Source organism: Lichenostomus cassidix, chromosome 14 (assembly GCF_008360975.1).
Source record: "Lichenostomus cassidix isolate B80296 chromosome 14, HeHo_3.0, whole genome shotgun sequence".
NCBI classification, from domain to species: Eukaryota; Metazoa; Chordata; class Aves; order Passeriformes; family Meliphagidae; genus Lichenostomus; species Lichenostomus cassidix.
The window spans coordinates 5,781,242-5,804,314 of NC_139495.1; the positions used below are offsets into that span (position 1 = coordinate 5,781,242).

General features: G+C 43.3%; 1 protein-coding gene across 1 annotated transcript in view; it reads left to right on the forward strand.

The window, feature by feature from the left end:
• The window catches only part of PDGFA (platelet derived growth factor subunit A), an 83,875-nt gene extending 68,944 nt beyond the window's left edge, over positions 1 to 14,931 (forward strand). The window contains exon 6 of the transcript XR_014855083.1: positions 14,835 to 14,931. The gene's annotated coding sequence lies outside the window, so the exon portion shown is untranslated. The remainder of the gene's footprint in view (positions 1 to 14,834) is intronic.
• The last annotated feature ends 8,142 nt before the right edge of the window (positions 14,932 to 23,073 follow it).

Consider the following 23,073-nt stretch of genomic DNA (forward strand, 5'->3'; position numbering starts at 1 on the left):
CTCTGCACTTCACTTAGGCAAGAAATTAGGAAGAAAGCCGCCAGCAATCGCTGTTTCAACATTATAAACTTTGCTTTACAACATGCTGCTGGACCAGAGGAAACCCTCTGATTATTAGAAATCCGTGTGGATTGCTGCTCACTGGGGAATATACATTATTTTTCCCCCTTCCCCACAGAGCAAAATACGCCTTTCTTTGCAGGGAGCTGAAGCAGTCATTATCACAGCCACTGCCGTGGGGCAGTGCAGTGAGCCTGGGCCAGTGAGCCAAGATTTTAATCAATCAATGGAAATACCTTCTGCAGGAGGAATAAAGTTTAAAGGCACAGTCAGCACCAAGGGGTTTTGGTAGCTGTGGCTGACAGAGTCCTTGGAAATCAGTGACCACGGGTTGACCTGGGTGTGTGTGGCTGCTCCCTGCAGGGTTTTTCCACAAAACCCAGGAATACTCATCCAAATTCTGCCAGCCTAATGCCCAAGCATTTATTTTACTCTGCATTTCAGTAATTTACAGTGAATATTCGTATCTCACCTGGCAGGTGTCCAAATACATGAGGTGAGCTTAGAAAATGGAGACAATAAATACAGGGTGCAAAATATGGGGCTGCTTATAATCAGCTTCTGGGTTGTGAGAAACCTTGTCCAGGTTTTTCTTCATAGGCACCAGGAGTTAAAAACTTATAATTTCTTCTATTTTAAGGAAAAGCCCTGAACCTCCTGTCTCCAGGGAGACCATTTAAGAAAAAACAAAATACTAAGAGACAAGGGACAATTCAGAATAGTTGGAAGCAATGTATCTGTGTTAGAAATTTTGGTTGGGGTTTTTTTGAATTTAATTTTCTGCTCAGCACTCCAAAGGCCTCAGGTACTGAAAGGTGCTCTATTACTCATTTTATCTATAAAGCTCTCCCCCTCAACACATCCTGTAAAAGCACTCAGGGTGTTATATGGTAATTAAAAGGTGATATTAATATTTCCTGACATGCACTATAAAACATCTTCAATCAGCTTCCTGTAACTATCACACACATAAGAAAAGAGAAGGAATATAGCATAAGAAGAGGAAAAAAAATTTGGGTAGGTGGTTCCTCTGACTTTCTGCTTGAGTGTCCTTTTTTTCCACAAAAAAAATTAAATCATCTTTGTTTCCCTGTCTGCTTTCCCTCTTAGACCAAGGCAGCTAAAATCCCCAGATGCTGATGGTTTTTAGGCTTGTTTCCCACATGGAGCCTCATGGGCAAATTACTCTGTCATACAAAGATTTCCTGTAAGAAAATAGGGGAATTTATTCCTCAGAGTTCAGATTTCTCCAGCCTTTGTGCTGTCCCAACCATTGGCATGGAAACACCTGATTTGAAGTGCAGCAGTAATTTTTTGTACTTCTGTTGTGACGTTTTGTGACATGGGCTGTAGGCAGGGTCACTTGTCAGATGTTTGCATCACTTGTCCTTCCTTCCTTCCTGGAAGGGACAGGGAGATGTCCCTCAGAGCAGGCTCTGTGCTAAGAACATGGTTATAAACCACCAAACTCAGACTGGTAAAACATCCATTCTTGTACAAAGATTCTAAGGCTGTGCAGTGCAATTGAATTTTTTTTTTTTCTGTGGGATTTGGATTTCTGTATTTACTTTGGTTTTCCTGCTTGTCTTGTTGCCTATTGGGTATTTTTCTCCCCACAGTGAGTTTGGTATCTGCAGCCTCCTCTCTCCTGGCCTCTTCCATGGGACCAGAATGACATCTGTCTGTCAGCAAATTGTCGGCAGGATGATGCCAAGATTAAAAAAATACCTGAAAGACATCTCATCTTAACAGATCCAGGAGAGGCTTGGGTACAGACAGAGATGTGTGAAAACCTGGACCACACATAAATATACAGACCCCCCCTGAGCTGATGTTCTTGCCCTGTAATTCAGGACAGAGTTAAGATCTCACTTTAATCAGCATGAAGAGGAACAGGGTATTTAGAAAGCACAGGATATAATATTTTATATTTTATATATTTATATCAGAATATTTTATAGACATGGATGTTGTCTCATTGGTCTAATTTTGCCATATCAAACCAACCTTTTCTCATGCAGCACTGTCCTCCAACCAGCACCCATTAATTGCAGGAGAAGCTGGAGTTTTAAATTTAAATCCAGGGCAATTATTTAAGTGCTGAAATGATAGGATTTTTGACATACAAAGGTTCAAAAGAAGAACCACAAGGATGGATACACACATCAGTTCAGTGTGAATCTGACACTGAGTTTGGTACAAAAAGCTTGAGAGTGATGTGAGGAACCCAAACAGAAGCTGCTGAGAGGTTATCTGCACTCCCTCATCATTTCCTTGTGGGTTGCATCTTAATTTCTAGCCATTAGAAACTGCCTCAAGCCCTAAAGAAGGATGCTGAGTAATCACACCATAATTTTCCCTCTTGGTATTATTTTTGTCACTCTCTGTATATCCTCAGAAATATTCAGCCTCTTGTTTGATACTGTTAAGCCCTCTGTGACTCCCTGTGGTGGTGATGTCCATCAATTCATTGCACCTGCATTTAATCCATGTTCCCTTCTGCTGGTTTTGGATTTGTTGCATTTCCACTGTCCTGAATGTCACCTTGTCCTGTGGCAGCAGCACAGAGGGCAGAGCACCTGCTCTGACCACGGGGAATTTCACAGACAGCAGAGACACCCACCCAGGGCTGCTTCTAATCCTCTTTTATTCACCTGGGATTTTCAGCCATCCCTCAAACATTGCTTTCATTTGAACACTGTCTTCCCTCCCATCACCCTTCCCCAAATCCCTCTTTCTTCCAGGCTCTGGGTTTCTGCTCTGCCCTGATTCATGTGTCAAGCCCAACTCCACGCTCAGCTGTTCAGCAAAGCTCTCAGGCCATGGTAATCTTTAAACTCAGAACATACTGAAGTGCTCCACTTAACAGAGATCAGATCATTCATGTGCTTAAAGATAAGCATTTGCTTAAGTGCTTTGCTGAATTCAGGCCTAAACACACACATTAAATTCATCAGCTAGGACCCTCAGCAAATTGTGCCACAAAGGTGCCTATCTCACCCCACTGACTATAAAGGGAGACTAGATGACTAGTTTAAACTAGATAGCTAATCTTTAGACAGCCAGAATGAGGTGAGAGGAATCCCACCCTCTGTACCTCTCTGTGGTGTCAGGCATTGATCTCTGTTGGGGGCTCTCTGTTCTACTGAGAGGCAATTAATGGGAACCCAAATTTGGGATGGATGGACCCCAAAGATGATGGGAGGGAATTCCTGGGTCCCTGCCTCCAGCAGAGCAGCACCCAAGTGCAGCAGGTTGGAAAGTTAATGGTTCATTTCATCCTCAGACCTGGATTCTGCCCTGCAACAACGACTGGGCAGGTTTTAAATGATGCCTTGTCAGAGATGAGGTTTTGAAGCCTGTGCTCTTTGAAGTGAGCTACGTGGCTGTCCTGCTGAAAAATCTCCCAGAAAACCTTCAGCCTTGACCTGGCGGTTCAAAGTTACGGAGATTGAGCTGAAACGTGACTTTAAAGCTATCTGGGCTTTTTGTTTCAGTTTTGATCATTAAACTCGGGGTTGCCACCTAGTCAGGAGTGATATTGGGTTTCTGCCAGGCCTGCCAGTGGCACGAACACATGAGCTTTTACATACAGAGTAACCCAGGAGCGCTGGAAATGCTCCTGTGCCTGCACAGTTGCCATGAACATCATGGAAAATGCAAGTGGGAGCTGTCAGCTGCATACTAAAATGTCTCAGTGTGGAACAGCAGGGCTTCACTGGGAGCCAGATGTGCACCTCAAAGCCCAGACTGAGGGTCTGGAGTAGCTGAGGAAAGGGATGTGTCCAGATCTGCCTTCTCTGGCTATAGGATGATGCTGCTGAATTGGTGTCTGCTTCTCTATTTTGTTTCCCCTGACATGAACTCAAAGGAAATAAAAAAACAAACCCAAACCAAGTTACAGCGTGTGACTCCCCACCTGGCTTCTTTCACTTTGATATCACTTTTCTTGGGAGATTTATTGTAGCCAAAGTCTTGATTACCAAGTCCTAATTTTGCCTAGCATGGACTGCTTGACCACAAGCACAAGAGACTAATTCTGGTGTAAAGAAATAGAAATTTCTGAAGATATTCCCATTCTTCTGCTGAGTTACTCTCTGAGAGATGACATATCTTATTAAGCTTCCAGTGCTGTGTCACAGCTTTAGGTCAGTTCCTTCACCTGGGGCTGCTCACCAGCTCACCTTTAGGCAGGATATGAATCCCTGGGCTATCACCAGGCACACAGCCACAGCCAGGGCTTTTCAGTCGTGCTGGGAAGGGCCAAATCCAAACCTGAGAAGAGCCAATTCCAAGGGACATGGGGATAGAGGAGGAGCCCTTGCTGCATGGCAGCCCCTGCCCTAGGCATGTCTAGTGTGCAAAGGCTGTATCCTTGGGAGTTCACCAAATTTTTTAGTCTGTCTTCCCCTCTCCTTTATTCATTCCCTCCCATTTTTGTGCCTCTGTTCATTGTATTCACTTCCCACATTTGTCCTCCAAACCAGGAGTCTCCAAACAAAGCAGGCTCCAAACCTTTTCTCTGTGAGCAACAGTGGCATCACTAATCCAGAGAGGATGCTCTTCACCCTGTTTGGCCTGGGCAGAAGGAGCTCTGTCACTGTTGAGCCGCTAGCAGAGAAAAACCTGGATTCTCAGTGTGGCATAAAAAAGAGAGCTTTTATTATTTAATTCCAACCTATATAGATTTTTCAGAGGTCACTCAGATTGGTCAGTCAGAAACCTCCCCCTAGGCCTGATTGGCCAGGCCTGAGCTGTCCAAATCTCGAGACACTGTTTTTAATAACATCCAAACTTTATCTTTGTTTATAAACACAGGAAAAAATTCTCATGGGAAAGACCTGTGCTAGCCACAGAGCTCCCCACATCTCTAGCTGGTTATCCCCACAGAACAGAACAGCACTCTCAACTTGGATCTGAAATGGCATTTTGACCTCCAGCAACTGTTGCTCTTATGTGATACTCAGTGTTCCCCAACTAAATGTCACTAATCATAATGGCAATCCTTGGCGTGGAGAGGCTTGGGGTTTCCACCATGCGATGGTTCGTTTAAAAATAAAAATGAATCAGAAACTCTCACTTCTCCAAGCCAAGAACATTATGTTGGCACTGGCGCCTCAGAAGGGAATTAGGAAAGTCTCTCCTGGGCTGGAGTGCTTCCTGGCTGATCTGCAGGATTCCTGTGTGCTCTCCACTGGGACCTGCCCCAGACACAGGCAGGGTAATTCGGCAGTGGAGGATGGGATCACTCAGTCTGTGCCCTAGGAAAGAAAAGTTTGTGTCCTGACAGTGTGTTTGAGCAGCACAGTCTGGGCAATACATCAAGGCATTAAGCTGTGCAAGAGATGGAATGCTGTAATTACTCAGATTTGGGGGGGAAAAAAAATAGAATCAGCAAGGGAAAAGTTACCCCCCTGCTCCCCCCCCATAAAGCATGTCATTTCTTAACTGTGCCTCTGAAGTGTTAGTTTGCTTTTGGCATTTTTCCCCTTTATCTAAACCCCTCAAATAAGCCATAATGACAGCATGAGTTGCATGTTACTTCATGTACTGCCTTGCAAAGCACTGGAATTCCTTAGGTGTCTTAAATTATGGGCTTCTTTAGGACAAATGACTTATATTCTGCCTGATATTTACTAATAAGCTGCAAACAGCACATATATTGGATAGAGTTCATATCATTATTGCACATTCGTTAGTCAATGCACAGTTAAAGCCTCATGTGTTTTATTGAAAATAGATTTAACAGTCTAATGAACTCTCACATGGGACAAATACAATGAAAATACTTGTAGATCTGTATGTCACAACCAGAAAATTTAACTATATAAATCTCTACCAAAGCTTTACCCTAATTTACCTTGGTACAATAATACCAAGTAAATAATTTTTGATACCAAGTTCTTAAAATTTCCTTTGATTTTCCTAGTTGGATCCTTTTTCTGAATCTCATGGACAAGTGTGACAAAACCTTTTTTTCAGCATATTTTCATTGTGTTGAGACCAGAATTTATTAGAAACAATACAAGAAAACCTAATCTCAGTGATCTTTTCTTCCTGGGAAAAAGCAAAAGATCTGAGGAGTTTCAGTTAAACAAGTACTTTTATGGGGCTGATTCCCTCCTGGCCTGTAACAGGTTTTGTCATTTAAACTTTTGGAAAGTGGGAAAGCAGGAATATTTCTCTGCTGCAATAGAAATTTATATCTACTTTGCACATGTCTAAATGAGCACAGGAGGGACACAGTGGTGGGAATCTGGACTGAGGATCTTGCACAGTCTGGACCACTGAGCTTTTTCACTGATTCCCAGAGTGAGGAATGATTGCTCTGACATTTTTCCCCTCCTTTCAGTACTGAAATTCTTATGAGAAATCCAAAGCTGCTATTTTTGGCAGGCATGAACAGCATGATTTTTGGTACCTTACTTAAAAATGTAATCTATTTTCTTTTAATTGCCGCAACAGCTTAATGGTCCTCAGCACTATTAAAATGTTTCAAGCATTAAAATAATAAGTCTGTAAACTAATGAAGAGGGCCCTTCATGCAACATCCTGCTCTCCACAAAAGCATAATCACACAGAATATTGAGTCCTAAGAGATCATACATGTAACACTTTCACTGAAACAAAGCCAAATTCTGCTCTCCTTTGAACTACATCAAATTTAAGCCAGTGGACATGGAAAATACCCCAAACCTTGGTTTTCATGCAAATGCAAATAAGTAATAATACTTGAGTGATCATTGCAAGTGTGAGTTCTACTTCTTGACCTCTTCTTTTTGACTTTGTTCCTAATTCAGTAACATTGAACATGACTTTAATTGTATGAAGTTGCCAGCTGTAAGAACTAAGGTAATGAAAAGTGCTGTTGGTTTTTTCTGTATCTATATATTTATTTCAAATGAAAGGAATCATTGGGACTTAAGCACACTATTTGAATGGATGCAATTTTCTTACACACTGTGCTGTGCTGATTTGGGCTAAATGGGAATCTCAGGAACTTGTCATTTGCAGATATTGACATTTTCTGAGGCATTTGTAAGTGAACTTTTATTAACAGCTCTGTCCTTCAGTAGAGGTTAATAAATCACCGTTGGATTTGCAGGCTCTCTCAGAATAGATAGGAAGCCAATTCCTCTGAAAGATTACTCCTCTATTTGTTTAGCCAGTGGCTCTTTGCTTGTAACCGATAGGTTTGAGAGCTGGGAATGCTGCATTTCCCTGAATGCTTTAGTTGACTTGTTAGAGATAGTTGTTTGTGGTTGGTAAACGAGAGGATGATGAGGGGCTGGCTAAATGCACAGGTTTTTTTCTCTTTTTAATCTGCAAAGGTTAGAGATGGGAATTCCTCAAGTCGGCAAAGCCACTGGCTTCTGGCAATGAGTAACTGTTTTGTCTTGGATGCAACCTGAGCTCGTTAGTGCTCTGCCTTCCTTTCACACATGCACACACACCCTCTTGGGTCTGCTCCAGACCCTCGTGATGGCTCAGGGGGAGCCAAACTGCTGCTGCTCCTCGCTTGGCTTAGAACTCTCAAAATGTGTAAAATGCACGTGTGTAGCGGTGAACCCCCAGCTGCTCAAAACCACACTTGGATGCACTGGGAAAAGTGCTAAATGTGCTAAATGGGCAAAAAGTGGGAATCGTGGGGAGAGTGGGGAGCCTGTCTGAGGGAGCCACTGTGGTTTTGAGAAGTGTCAAAGTGGACAAAGCAAGTTTAGGGGTCAGATTTGTATTCATGTTGGGCAAACACATGAGGAATAGCATTTGGTTTGCTGCAGCGGTAAACAGAGCATAGGTGTTAGAACAGGGCATAAATATCTGTGTGCACTTGGCTCCTATGTCCTGACTGACTGGGGATCATATGTGGATACCCAAAATAAATTTTGTGGACAAACTATTACAAAAATACCCCCTTGGCTTTTTTTTTTTTTTTCTGGAAGTTTGTAGCCAATTGCACATCACTGGAAACATTTCAGTTATAAAATCCCACTGCAGCTGCTGAGATTCTGGGCAACATGTCTCTGCTCTGTCCTTGCAGATTTATATTTATGGTGTCCATTAGCCAAGGTGTCCATAGGCATTCAAATTGGACTGGCTGATACCCAGGGGTGCCATCCAACCTCAGCTATTCTCTGATTCTACAACCCTCCTCTTGGACATTGCAGCAGTGTGAGATGGTTTGAATTTGCAACTTGTGTTCAGTTTGGCTTTTCTACCTTACAAAGGGGTTATTTTTCAAAAGTACATAATGTAAAAATAATGACTTGAATGCAGTGATTAGAAGTGGGTCAAAGAAGCTGGGATGTGAATTGTGCAGAGGGAGTGTTTGGAGCTTGCTCACGAGCTGTTAGCTCCCCAAAGGCTCTTTGAATAAACAAGCAAAAAGGTTGATGGCTTGGCAATCGAAGTGGCCAGTGATCAAAAGTTGCCCCCTCTCATTATTGGTGAAAAGGAGTAATTTGAGTGACTCTGGGCTGCCTTCATTGTAATCTGTCTTAATGAAGAGTAAACGCGCAGTGTGAAAAATGAAACAAACCAGCTTCTTTTCCCTTAGGCTTATACAAAAGAGATTATTTCCCCGTGGAAAGCAGATATTTAATTGCCCAAGACCAGGAGCAGGGTAACACATGGCTGCTGTACCTGTGTGTGTCACAGCTGCGGGTGCTGCATGCTCAAGCTGCTGTGTCACAGCTGCAGCTGCAGGCTGGCTCTGTTCACAAGGTAACTGTGAGCCCTGGCATATTGTCTGAAAATCAGACTGCCTGCTGCACTGGGGGAACAGGGAAGGGAATGCAATTCTTGCCATTTTAACTAATACCTGCATAGAAATGGTGGGAGTTAGTCTGGTAGGATGCCAGAGGTTCCCTCTGCACAGAACAATGCAGTGACCCCAGTGCATGAAGCAGAGCAGTTTTTTGAAGCCTCTCTGCAATCCCACCATTGCTCCACATGTCTTGGGTTGATCTCCCTGCAGGCTGGGGCTCTGCACCCAGCCTGGGGTGCATTTCAGCTCCCTGGAGCTTCTCCACCAGCAGGAACCTCCCATGGCACTGCAGGACTGTGGGGCTGCACTGACCAGGTGTGCCAGAACAGAGGAAGGAGAAGGCATTTCTTTGAGATGAGCAACGTGGTCAGATCTCAGAAAAATCCTGCTTTGGTTAGAACTGGAGTTAGCAGTTTGTTGTTGGGTTAATCTGGCAGCTGAGCTGCAACCCCTGCTGTTACTGTTTGCAATGGGCAATGGCAGACAGAGCCAGCAATTCCCAGGGCAGGACTTCCATGCCAAATATATTCCCCCTTTATTTCTTCTGTGTCTCTCAGGGCAGGGAAGGGAGGAGAAGTCACTTCACTCTCTGTGCAGCTGGCAATGACATTACAAGAAGCTCGGGGACATTTTGGCACCCCGTGTGACTCCTGCAGGGACCAAGCCAGTAAAGATTAACACCTGTTTCCAACAACCACAGTTCTTAACTAGCAACTTCCTTCCACCAAGCTAACTTTATTTTCTTAGTCTCTCTTTTTGTTTTGTTTCTAGCAACACAGTTTTGTTGACAGCAGAGCCTTGTGTGTTGCAGTGAAGTACAAGTGATGTCCCACGTGCCCTGGTAGGTCTCTCAAATGAGTAAGCAGAGAGGTTCCCCTCATAAACTCCTCCAAGGTGAAATGCCCAGGACACTTGGGATGTCATTGTGACTCATGGTTCATGAAATGGGAAACCTGGACTTCAGATCCAACATACAAAGAAATCCCCCAAACCTCCAATGTAGAAAAAAAATTATGTTTGAATATGTTTGAGAAATAACATGACTATTTTTATTTGAAAATTGTGTCCAGCCTGTTTGGGTCTGAACCTCTAGTAGAGCCTCAGGAGAAAGGCATCAGGAACAGGAAAAAAAACCCCACTATAAAACCCCTCAAGGTTGAAAGTCACAAATGAGGGAAAATATCTAATATTCACTTATTTCTGGTTGCAGAGCTTATTTTTATTGATGCACAGTCCCATTAGCTGGTTGCCATGATACAGGGCAGTTGAGAGAAGGTACAAAGCAAGGAGGTGAATAGAATTCAGAGTACTCCAGGGAAATATAACCTTTTCATGGTTTTTCAACATCTGACCTCCTGAAGCCTCTCTCTTTGTGTTGCCTTTGATGGGTGCACATGAAATTCCCTGCAAAAGAGAGATGTCACTGGCATTGCTTTGGCTCCATATCTGCCCTCCCAACTCCCCATGGGTTAATAGTGACCATTAATATTGGGATTAATACAAAGAGCACCAAGCCTGAGAGAGCAGTGGGTGTTCTAAGGAGTGTCTGCTCCTGCAGGAACTTGGCAGGGTGGTGATGGGAAGGGAGGAATATCTCCAGGAGATAATGGAAGCTCTGCCCTGCCATGCTCTGATGACAGACACATTTTTTCTGAAACAATGGGATGCTTTGGCTGGCATCCTACTGGACTCACTCGGAGGGTTTTCAATCCTCAGGTGGCATTAATGGCAAGGAAGGCAGCTCCTTCTGGCTTGCCATTAAAGTGTGCTGTTCCTCTGTAGAAAAGGATATGGCCATGGGCTTGGAAAATTCATCAAAGCTACCCTGCACACTGATAGCTGGGTCTGGGAATGAAGGAAACAGCAAAGAAGGAAGTTTCAGAAATAATGGAGGTTGACACCTCACTTCCTCAGTGTCTTTCTGCTCCCTCCCAAGGTCACTGCTTGTGCCAGCTCAACATCTTCACCATATACCCTGTAAGCTCTTGAGTAAGCTCATCCTCTCAGAGATCACTCACTTCTTTCCCAGCCTTCCATGAGGGAGTTTTTCTGCAATTCAAAGCAATTCCCTGCAGCCCTTCTAAGACATAAGGGCTTGGTGCTTCACAAAGCCCCCAAATGTATAGTAATGCCAAAAAAAGCATTGCAGAAGTCCTATCTCACAATAAATAATGATGAGATTACAGAGACAACAGGAACCTCACAGCAGAGTTGCTCCATATCTTGCTAAGCCAACTTGAGTGAGATCAAGAGAGCTTGTGGTCATTTTTGAGGACCTGGCCACCCATGGCTTTCTTGAATCCTTTTTGTGCCCTCAGTTTTTCTTTTCCAGGCTGAAAAGCCCAGATCCACCTGGGCACTCCTGTACTCAGAAAATGTACTGTTATGGTTCTATTCCATATTTACTCATCCTTTCTGAGGGTTTGGGAAGAGAATCTTAAAGGTTGCTTTTCCAACATGGTCTATCACCTGACAGGAATAAATGAAACCATGGATACACCTTGATGATAAAGGCCAGGGGGTATCCCTTTTACAAGAAAGGGGTTTTCTGTTGCTGTTTGATCTCTGTCTCTTCCCCATCTCCTCACTCCACAGATGGAAGCCTCTCAGGACTCTCCTTTCCCCTAGCAGTGCAATCCTGCTCTCAATGAAATCAGGACACAGAAATCCTCCTCCAAACATGACCTCTCCTTTCAGCTTCTCCCTGGTGAGCACACTTGCAAATGGCTCAGTTTCCTGCTGGCTCAGTGCAAATTTTTCAGCTTGGGGATTTCTGTCTGGTGTTGCTTTGCAGCCTGAAGCTGACAGGGCTTTATGGCTCAGAAGGGACAGAAACTCTGCCAGGTTCAACTTCAGATGTATGATCCCACCACGTGTCACTCAAAATCACTCTGAAGGCTGATTTATTCTGCTTTTTCCCCATCATGATGATGGTTGCACCCCATCAAGTAAGCACTGAAATATCCCAAATGCTCCAGCCCTGGATGTACAGAAAGACCAAAAATTTCTGTTATCAGTGGAGCAGGGAAAGGGTAGTGCAAGGAAATTTTGCTGACAAATGCAACTCATTGTGCAATTAACTGGCATAGCCTGACACTTTGCATTCATTTGCATATGTTTAAATGAATTAGGCAAGTCCTGATGCTGAAGCTGGCACCCAGATATTTGTCCTTATGCAAACACACCCACCTTTGCTAAAAAGGGCATCACTTTCAGCATAGACTTTTGTCTCTTTCATTTGATCACACCTATCTCTTCATAGAGTGTTTTAAATTATTTATAGAATATACCTCAATCCTCACGATATTTCCAAACAAAGCATAAAATCAAACATTGTCTTACAGACTTTAACACACACAGGCTCCATTACTGTTTTGTAATTGCTAATTAACAGATAAATGTTTCATACTCCCACATTTTTTATCCTCCAGATACAGCAAAACAAACAGATTACCAGAGGAAACCTGAGGACTGCAATGTCTGTTTTATGATAAGAGCATTTAGTAACTTAATCCCTCCTATGCTCAGCTCTCAAAGACAATGTGATACACAATAATGAACCAGTACAGAGGTGCATTTGTGTTGTTCTCTGGTTGGAGCGGGAGCTGAGATTTAGACTTCTTGTTTGGGTTTTTTTTCCCCCCTGGGCTTGCTACTAATTTAAATGACTTATCTAAGGCTGTAGAATAATTTTGACCATTTTATAAGTCCTATGCTGTGAAATAGAGAAAATGCATAAACCCCTCTCAGTTGTGCACCCTTGTGAATCACTGTTTGGGGGCACTGGGGTTATGGGGCTGACATAAAAACCTAATACAAATGTCTGATATAAAAAATAATGATAATTAGCAGTGGCACAGGATGGCAAATGATCATCTTCAGGTGATAAATGCAGGAAACCTGAGAAGTACTAGAGGGTAGTGGGACTTTTCCAGTTGCTCCTTAGGACTAATTACTTAATAAAGCCAGGATGTGATTGTATGATACTGAGTCATGGATTCGATGTGAGACACAGTGCTATATTAGAAGATGAAGTAAAAAGGTATTTTGAGTCTCTCTGGCTAGAACTAAATGTCTTATCTAAAAAGCCACATACATTATGGTTTCGGATATCTGCATTTTTCCAGCCTAACTCTTGATTATTGCAGAAGAGGTATTTGTTTAGCATGGGACTCTTCCCAAAGCATCACCATTTAAATTCCCCAGCTTGCAGCAACACACTTTCTATTTTGGCAAGATGAATCTTCTGGTATCTGCATACCTCTCCTGTTCCTTCCTTCCTGTAATTAGGGGTAAATCTGCTCCAGGACCTGTTCTTTTGTAGAAGACACCATTTTTAGAGCAATACATCACTGGCAAGTCATGACACTAACAGATCTTTGGAGAGGGCTGCCTCTCTAAAGAGATAAAGTATCACCTTGATCCCTGCTAACACCGCTCAGTAAAGAGCTCCATCAGTTGGTGAAAAAACTGGAATAAACTCATTTTAGCTATAAGGATGCAGGTGGAATCTGCTTTTCAGTTAAATAGCCTCAACAAGGTATCTCTTTTTTACCTTTTCCTATTTCCCCTCAACATTCCCACAGCCTTATTTTGATTTTAGGGGTTCAAGATGAGCTGGATGGATAAATACTGTTGGGATTTTTTTCCCCCCATATATGTATTTTTATCTGAAAATGAATCACTTCTATTTTTGCACTTCCCTTGCCCTTGCTTTCCATGGACATTGGTCTGATAACTTGAATTGACACAAGAGTTTGCAGAACACAAACATCAGAAGGTGTTGTGTTTGTGCCTCCTTTCATGGGAATGGGGAATTGCTGGTGTTTACATGCCATGGCTCTTTTTCTCAGTCCAAGCACTTGCCCATAAAGTGGTTTGTGAATTAGTTATGGATCTCAGACTTGTTAAACTGCAGATGAGAAACAATATTGCCCAAAAGCCAGAGGGCATTAAAAATATTCAAAATAGGACCAAAGAAACGAATACAAATACATGTGAATAGAGCTAAAGGTCAGTTCATCAGGTAATAGCATTTTTGGGGGGCAATTCAGAACAGCTAAATGGACATCCTCAGAGGTGGTTTCTTAAGGAGCTCAGTCTGAGTGACAAAATTAGATGTCCAAAGCTAGAGACTCCGAATGCTGCCAACCTGTTGGCAAACTTGGCCTTGTCTTCAGTTACCCTGTACCTCTTGAGGAAGTGGATGCTGGAAAGTGAAACCCTTCTGCCTGTCACTGTGATATTTCCCCTTCTTACAGCTACCCGGAAGGAAACCTGGTGGATTAACACATTGGCTGCAGTGTCAGATGATTCACAGGGTGATGTCCCCTCTGGCTCTGCCATGTGCCTTGCTGCTCCATCAGCTGCACTGCTGTCTGTCCATCCATCCATCCATCCATCCATCCATCCATCCATCCCTCCATCCATCCATCCATCCATCCCTCCATCCGTCCACCTGTCTGTCCATCCATCCATCCATCCATCCATCCATCCATTCCTCCATCCATCCCTCCATCCCTCCAGGCACCAACCCACACCCCTGGTTTGTTGTGATGTTCTCAGCTGAGGTCAGAGCAGCTCGGAAGCACCACTCAGAGCCAGGATTTCCTCCCTGTCAGCACACAGAGGGGCTCTCCGCTGACTCACTGGACTGCTCCCAAAAATAGCAGGTTCAGAATAGAAACCTTTGTGCCCTTTCTGTCCTGGAGAACAATGTCTTGCACATTTTTTTTCTCCCTAAGTATGAAATAAATCCCCTTTGTGCTTCCAGCTTGGCAGGGTTAAGCTGGAAGGGCTCGGTCCAGTGCTCAGAGCACCTGACTGTGCTCTCAAGGAGAGGAGTTAATCACTGGGACTGTTATTTACTTAATTCTCAGCAGGGACATTATTTATTTCATTCTCATCAAGGCTTTCTGGTTTTTGTCTGGGGAGATGGAAACTTAAAATGGAAAGAGATTCAAGCAAAGACCTCTCTTCACAGCTTGGGTTTTTTATCTTTCTGCAGGGCAGAAACCAGACAGAACCATCAATGAATCCAACAGGAAAGGAAAAGGAATATTAATGAAGTGTAGGATCCTTCAAACAACTGAAGTGCCCAAGGGTTTTTGGAGTGTTTGCTTATTTTCTGTTATTATTTATAAAATGGCTAAACATCTGCCAAGCCCATCAGAGAAAGAGCAAAGCCCTTCTATGTATAACTGTGTGTCAGTGCTTTACAAAACCAGTAGCCAAACCTCTGTGGGGTGGAAGCTGCTGGTGCTCCCTGTGCAGCTCAGTTCCTGCTGGGATCCAAGGGAATCCTCAGGAAACAGCACTGGCAGTGAGACCCCAACCTGGCACCCAACCTGTGCAGACTGGCTCCTCTACAAGCTGCCAGCAGCCTGATTTTGGGAACTGATCTGCTGGATTTGAGTCCCTTACTGCCTGCAAAGGTCTGAGCCAAACTGCATCTCTGCAGCTGAGGACAGACTGCACTGCTGGGCTAAGCCATGAACTCTCCAAGTGTTGGGGAGGCAGCCTGATAACTTCACAGATAGTTTTCACAGCTTCACATAATTTTCAGATCTTCATGTCTTCAGTTGTTCTGAAAATCCAGGTCTAGCAATCCCATGTGTGAACACTTTCAAGGAGCCAGGCTGTTTCCTCAGTGGAGGTGCTGACTACTGAGAAACAGTGGAAGCCTTGCTCCAACAAGAAATAATCACAAACATGAGAAAAAAGCATTTTAATATATGACTTCCTGAAAAGTAGGAGAGGTGAGACTCGACTGGTCTGCTTTGTAGAGAGAAAACCCCAAATCATCTTCTCTAAAGTATGTGTTGAGCTTTTGAAAATCTTCTCTTTCCCCCTCCTCCCTGCCCATCTCTACAATAAGTACAATTGTTAGACAAGGCAGGTCTTTGTGCTCCAAATTTAATACATAGTTTTTGACCCATGGAGTGATAAGCTGGAAAATAAATGGCTGGATTTTCCCCAGTGTTGAAGAACTCCTTTCAGATTGACTTGGGAACTTGCCTATTCTCGTCTGCCCACCTGGCTTTCACTTTGATATCCCTAACATTATCATAACTTTTATTGTGTTTTCATGTCAGTCAAGCCTTCTTCACTAAATTACTTTCATTTATACATCCTCTCCTGCTATTTGGTCTCATCATCATCTAAGATTTAAGGTGAAAAAGTTCCTTCTATTTGACAGGGTGGGAGGTGGAAATTGCTATGTGAACAGTAAACTACAGGTTACATAAATAATATGTCATTGTATATCACCCAGTGGAGCCTTAAATCAATTCATTAGTTTGTATAAAGCCTTTGTCTGCTTTTTAACTGCATCATATCCGAGCTGATTGCACATTTGCTCTGAGTTTGGGGTTTTTATCTTTCTTTATGTCGTCAGCTCTCAGGATTCTTATATAGTTATTCTGAGTGTGTTTCTAAAGATTGTTTTTCTTTCTTGGGAGGCTTGGTTTATGTTTTTTTGACTCCACTTCTCAACACATCCCTAGCCTGAGGCAAAAGTGTGCATTTTGTTCAGGGAAGGTAGACACAGGGATATTCTTCCCTGTGCATGGAGTTAAAGGCAAGCTGAGATATACTGAATTACTGAAAAAGGTACTGAGAAACAGCTGCTGGATCCATAGTGAGCCATTCACTTGCTTTCATGCTGCTTCATAGCAAAAAAAAAAAAATTATAGACTGGACTGTACTGTACAGATAATTTATCCTAATGACAAGAAGCCTCCTACCCATTTCATAGGGTAAATTTTCTTTTACAGGCATGCCAGGAAAGATTGCTTTTTGTTTGAAATTGAGATTAGGGTAACCCAGGAGAACCTTGTTTTGCAAGAGGACAGAGTTAGTGGAATAATATTTTTTTTAGAGTCTTTACTGAAAAACTTAAGAAGATACTGGTTTGGGGAAAAGAGGAGAAACAGGCAACATTTTATTACATTGTCAGTAACTGCCCATGCTGAAAACTGGTCTAGCCTGACTGCAAAGCAAAAACAGACATTGCTTTGATACAATGATCGATTTTATTATTCCAGCTGAGATTTTTCTCTTTCATTTTTCTGCAGCTCTCCTCTGCTCAGTAAATAAGGAACTGTACAAAAGTCCTTTACAATGCAGACTTGATGTACAACAATATTAAGCAAGAAAATATTCCAACAGTCATGAAACAGTCATCAAAAGTACTGCTCCTTGTTTCAATCCCTGCAAGAAATCAAAACCTTTCAAGCAGAGCCAGATTTTAACGAAGGGTGGCTGTTTAAAGCAGAGTTGCCAAAAGCCTTGGCTGTGCCTGGACTTTTATTTTAAGTATTTGTACCATTAAATATTAATATAGGTCAAATAACTGATCCCCCTGAGCAGATGAAATCTGCACAATGAAAACAAACACACTGTAAAACATGAGCCAACGTTACCCTTAATGTTGCTGCATAAATATGCAAATACAGACCTCGATTTCCCTGAACAAGTTTTCTTATTGACGTTCTGGGAGAACGAGAAGGAAAATATAAAAATTAAATAATAGTCACAGCCCTGAAACTTTTAAGAGCTGATCCAAGGCTCGTTGGCTCAAGGGAGCTTTGCCTCCACCACCTTAAAGAGCTGCAGAACCTGAAGCACTCGCAGGGAAATCACAGCGTGGTGCCACACAGACAAGGCAATGTCACATTTGACAGCAGATGTGTCCTTAAGGACACATTGCTATAGGAATGGAAAAGAAAAATTTGGAGCTGTTCTGCTCTTTTTTTTTTTTTTTTTTTTTTACTGGCATTCTCCTGCATAATTTTACTGCAGGCTCCCAGTTTCTGCAGCAATCCTGGCTGCAGCTCAGCCCAGCCAGGCAGGGTTTGGAGCCAGGAGGTTGGGGTTTGCACCTTGAACAACTGGTGGTGATGGGAAATGTGGGGCATTCTACAAGAATAGGGGAGATGTTCTTGTTCTGGGGCCTTGCTGAGGTCCAGGCAAGATGAACTCTTTGTCCAGCTCATGGCCAGCATTTTGAGGAATGTTGATGAGGAGCATGCGATAAAACTGAAAATGAGAAGTACCTAGCAAGGATGGAAACTGAGAGTTCACTGAATTGATCAGTTTTACAGCCTCAAACAATACTCTGGAGAGGCAGCCATGGGGACCCCTTGCTCTTGATCCTTCTTCTCCTTCGTCCCAATCCTCCCAGCTGGCAGAAGCTGCAGTTAGGTTTGAGGAGCAATCTGTGTTGGAGGCTGGACTGCTCTGGGATGTGATTTGAGTTTGAACTGGATCTGATAAAAACTAGAGAAGGTGTAAAAAATACCCTGAATCCTTTTAATTCCTCAGGAATAACTTTATTAAAATGATGGCACTGGCATTGCAAAGTTGTGCATTAAAAATGATGAGTGAAGGTACAGGAGCACTCAAATAATAGTTTAAATGATGTTTAATTTGATGATTTATGGTTTTCTTTAAAAATTATGTGAATCCTATCTAATCCCTTGTTTCCAGCAGCTGAAGAGTTAAGAATAATCCTGATACTGTGAAACTTGGAAACTTAAACACAGGGAAATATGGTTTCCTATAGGTAGAATACTCTGGTAAAAGTCCAATTTCAAATTTTCAAAGTGAACAGTCCCATGACCTAAGATGCATTTCCCCATTTTTTTTTCTCCCATCATGTTTGGGAACAAACAATACAGAAGGACATGTATGTACTTCAAAAGGGTAGAAACTAGATTTTCAGCAGCTGTGAAATGCTCCCACTCTGTAAATAAAATCATACCCATAGAAATATTTTCCTCAGAAAGAACAGGTCAAGTTTCTCAAAATATTAGTAGAAATATTTCAAATATTAAGTAAGACCATTTACATAAAAACCCAATAATTTTTCATTTGAAAGCAAGCTCTAAAAAAATCCAAATGTCCAAGAAAATCTCATATGACAGAAATTTTCCATGTAATTTAATTTTTTTTTGCTACAATCTTTTCACCTTGAAGAAATCTACATTTAAGGAAACACTTCTCATTCCTTGTGCTTTGATTAACATTTTTAATCGGGTTTTTTCTACTGATGTGCACCATTCTGGAGACTGCTTCTGAAAATCTAACCCAAAATGCTCACATTAGAGTGCTGATGTGAATGAGACAAAAGCAAGCCTGGCTTCAGCCCAAGTGCTCAGCCCTTCCAAAGCACACTGATTGGAGTCATAACCATCCAGCCTAAATGGAAGCTGGTAATTAAAAATATGCAAAAGGGTTTGGAAATCATGTGAATCTCTCTGCATGTGGATTTTGAATATGGGTGTCTCTCACATGGGTAAAGTGGATAATTGCCTGCCTATCCTTCCTCTATTCATTGCGAATAATTGAGTTGTTGTCAAACACTTCTAACACTGCCTATCACAATAAATATGAGAAGATAGAGGGGCTCTTTGAATTATCTCGTTTTTGTGGCTGAGGAAGCTGTTCCTTTTGTGCTTGCCTGGGAAATGGCATAGCAACAGGAAACGAGAACGACAGAAGGAATGGAGAAAGCACTGCAGACTTTATTTATTTATTTGTTTATTTTAAATTTTGTATTTCCATGTTGCATCCAAGGCTCCAATCCCACACCTGTATTTCTCCAGGGACTTCCTTTGTGCCATAAATATATTTGTGCAAAGCCCCATGGCTTGTTCACCATGGGAGCAGTGGGATGAGCCTGGAGGATGGGGACAGTGGTGTGGGGAGTGGGGATGTCAGACCTTCAAGGGGACATTTGCACACCTGTGGAGGGGATGTCACCACCTCCAGGCAAGCTCAGGTGCTGCTCTGGGCTCTGCTCTGCTCCTTGTGTCCTGCAGAAGGGCTCAGGTGACATTTTCATTGCTGTGGCTCCAGTGATGTCCCTTCTTTAGAGACCCCCACAGCTCTGCTTCCCAACAGCCTGTCCCCTAACACCTCCCTCTGCACACCCTTCCACCACCCTGCTGCTTCAGCAGCCTTTCCTAAGCCCTGTTTCCCACACTGTCACAGCTCTCCATATGCTCCTGCAATTCCCTTTTCCCCATGTTTTCCTCCTTCCTTTCCAGACATTCCCTGCTGGTTTCAGCAAGTCCCTGGCAGTTTCCCCTGTGGTTCTGGTTTGGGGGTTATGTTGTTTTGCACCCTTGGACTCCTGCAGAGATGCACACAGAGGATGCCAGCTGGGTGGCTGCAGCACTGAAAAGGTGAAGATGATGCTCCCAGAGATTTGAAAAGTGGATTTTTTCACCTCCATTTGAGATTCACTGTCACACAGTGTGGGGGAGACAAACCTGTGTCTCCAAACAGCTGCAGCAGGGGCTGCCTGCTCCTTTCTGCCTGATCCTCAAAGAAACACTGACCTCCACCCCCTCTTCCTTCACTTCTGAACTTCAGTGTTGCTCTGAGGTGTCTGTTCCCCAGTCTCTGTCATATGGTTTATTAGCCATAATGCAGGTTGAGCTGGAGGAACAGCTCCAGAAAGAATCAGCCTCACATCTCCATCCTCAGATTTTCCTCAGGATCAGGATCCTGCCTGGAATATTTCTGGACACACAGTGATGAGTTCCTCAAAAATTCCCTTTCCCCATTACAGCCTTGAGGTTTCTGCTGCCACCTTTAGTGGGAGGCTGAGGTTAACCCAGAGATGCTGCAGCAGAAAGCTTTGCACGTTGCAGCAACCACAGCAAACCTTGGATGTCTGAGGGCTGATTCAACTGCTGTCTTCAAAGGGCTCTCACTGTCACACAAGCCTTGCCACAGAAATAATGCAGCAGTCTGAGAGCCCAGAGATGGTTTTGCCTGTGCAGCATTGCTCTTGTAGAGAATGAGATGCACTTGGGAACTATTACAGTCCCTGGCAATCAGAGTGCAGCATCTCTGAATCGCCATTATTTGTGAGAATTAATTAATCCTGGACCCCTGGGACAAGGGCTGTTCCCCACCTAGCTGAGTGTGCTGGCAGTCCTGGGCTGCTGGGGACAGCAGAGGGGGCTGAGGCCACCTTGCACCTCCATTCTTGGTAGCCAAATGGCTTCCAGAGGCCACACATCAAGAGGGTGGCACTGTCATCCCTGGAGTTCAACCCAAGCCATTCTCTTTCCACACTGTAATTGTTGTGTTTTAATAAATTCCTGCAGGGACACATGCCACAGAAAATGTGTAAGTCAAACAAACCAGAAAGCAGATCAGCTTTGCACTGTCATTTATGCTGGAGGAGTAGGCATGTTAAACCCCTTTTCCCACAAATCCCCTGCAGTAAATCAGTTCTGGAGCAGTGCAGCTGGTTGTCAGGTGCTTTGCTGGTGCTGTGCTCTCAATGACTCTCTGTGCTGAGGGATGTTCTTGAGAGTTATGCTGAAACAGACCAAGAAGTCTTGGAAAAGAGAGGTGTGTATCCAAACAGCTGAAGTGAATGAGTTCATTCTGTGTACCAGGGAAATTCGCAGCGGGCAAAGAGTGGCCAGAATTACAGGCCAGGTACTTTCAGAATGTTCTTGGCTGGCTGCACAAACAGGTGTAAATCTGCTGGATGCATTAAAAGCCAGTGCAATTCAGATGCAAAGTGAGAGCCTTTGAGGAGTCCTGGAGGAAACAGGCTGGACTGGAGGAGAGCCTGACTCCTGCTCATTAAAATAGCTGTGCCTGGGAGATTGCTGGCTCTGGGGGAGAACTGGCAGTGCTTCCTGCAGGGAAAGGTGGGCACCATCCTCTGAAAGCAGATAATGCTCAAAGGCACACCCCAAATATGCACAAGGCATCCTTGTGATCACCATCATGGAGTAAAAGGATTATGGGGAAAGCATGAAATGGAGGTGATGAGAAAATTGGGCAGCTCATTGTTGTCCAAATGTCTTTCTCTGGCTCTGTTCTAAGGAATATTCTAGGGAATAACCCATTGTGGTCCTCCCTCCAGTTTCTCAGGGCTTCTCACCTGGAAGAGCAGAGTCCCAGGATTTTATCCCAGCTACAAATGATACGGGAACATTATCAGTCCTTGTTAATACTTTTTAGGGTAAAACACCTTGGTTTCCAATTCACTTCCACTGCCCTCCAGCTTGGCTTGAAGGTGTTTGAGCAAGGGGAAGTAGGAGCCAAAGCACCCCGTCTAAATCTCGTGGGATTTTGGCAAAATTAAGTTTTCTTTACTCATTTTTTGAACCGTAAAGATTTACATTGCATTCAGTCATGTAACTACACAAATTAAAAACTCAGCTTGGCAGAAATCACCCCAGAGTCCTTCTCTGGCGCCTTTCCTGGAATGCCAGCTGTTCCAGAGAGGCCAGGCTCTGTCGATTTCCCTGGCCTTGCACATACCTGCTCCAGGTTCGTTTTTTGAAGAAATAATTTGACATACAGGTGGTTTTTGGGTTGAAAGCCACTGGGTTTTTTTTGTAGATTGCCAAGACTGACGTGACATCGGGTTTGGATCCAACAAGCATGAAGGAACTGAACTCTTTTAGCAAAGGATGAGGTAGGAAGTTCATCTCTGAATTCGGTGGCAGGTATTTTGGGACAGGAATTAAACCAAGAACTGTTTTCCTCTGAACTGCAGTTTAAATGAAGAAAGTTCTGTATCGTGAACGGTAATTAGGAGAACTGATTTTATTATGGCCAAAAAAACCCCAAAAAACAGCAATGCAAAGTGCCAGCATCGAAGCCTGTGAACATTTTCTACTTTTGCATGTTGGAAGTTATATATATTTTTAAATGTTAGACATTTAAAGGGTTTGCAGATTCTTGATATAGAGCAGAACGCGGTGAATTGCTTTGGATCCATGGGACCACACTCCCCCATAATGCCACGATAAATTAATTGGCTGCACAACCAATACCTCTGCCTGAAAGTTGTATTTTTACTTCCCCGAAATGCACTTAGACTTACTGAGGCATGTTGAGTGATTCCCTTTACTGAAAGCTTCTATCCCAGAACATATATGCAAGAAAATCAGCCCTAAGTTAGAGAGAGGTTAATGGGAGACCATGAGAGATAACAGGGATAAAAGAATAACAGGGATGAAAGAGGGAAGGTTCTAACGAACAAAAGAGTTAAAAAAAAAGATAATAACTCACCATAAGACCTGTCCATATCAGAAGTTTCACAGAGAAGCTGCATTTGGAACTTTGGGCTAGACAAAGCCTTGGGCAGCCTGGGCTAAATTCATTGTTTTTCCTGCTCTGGGCAGGAGGCTGGACCAGAAATCTGATGTCCCTTCAGTCTGAACTGCTCTGCCCTTCTGTGAGAAATTGCCATTAGCTGGCTT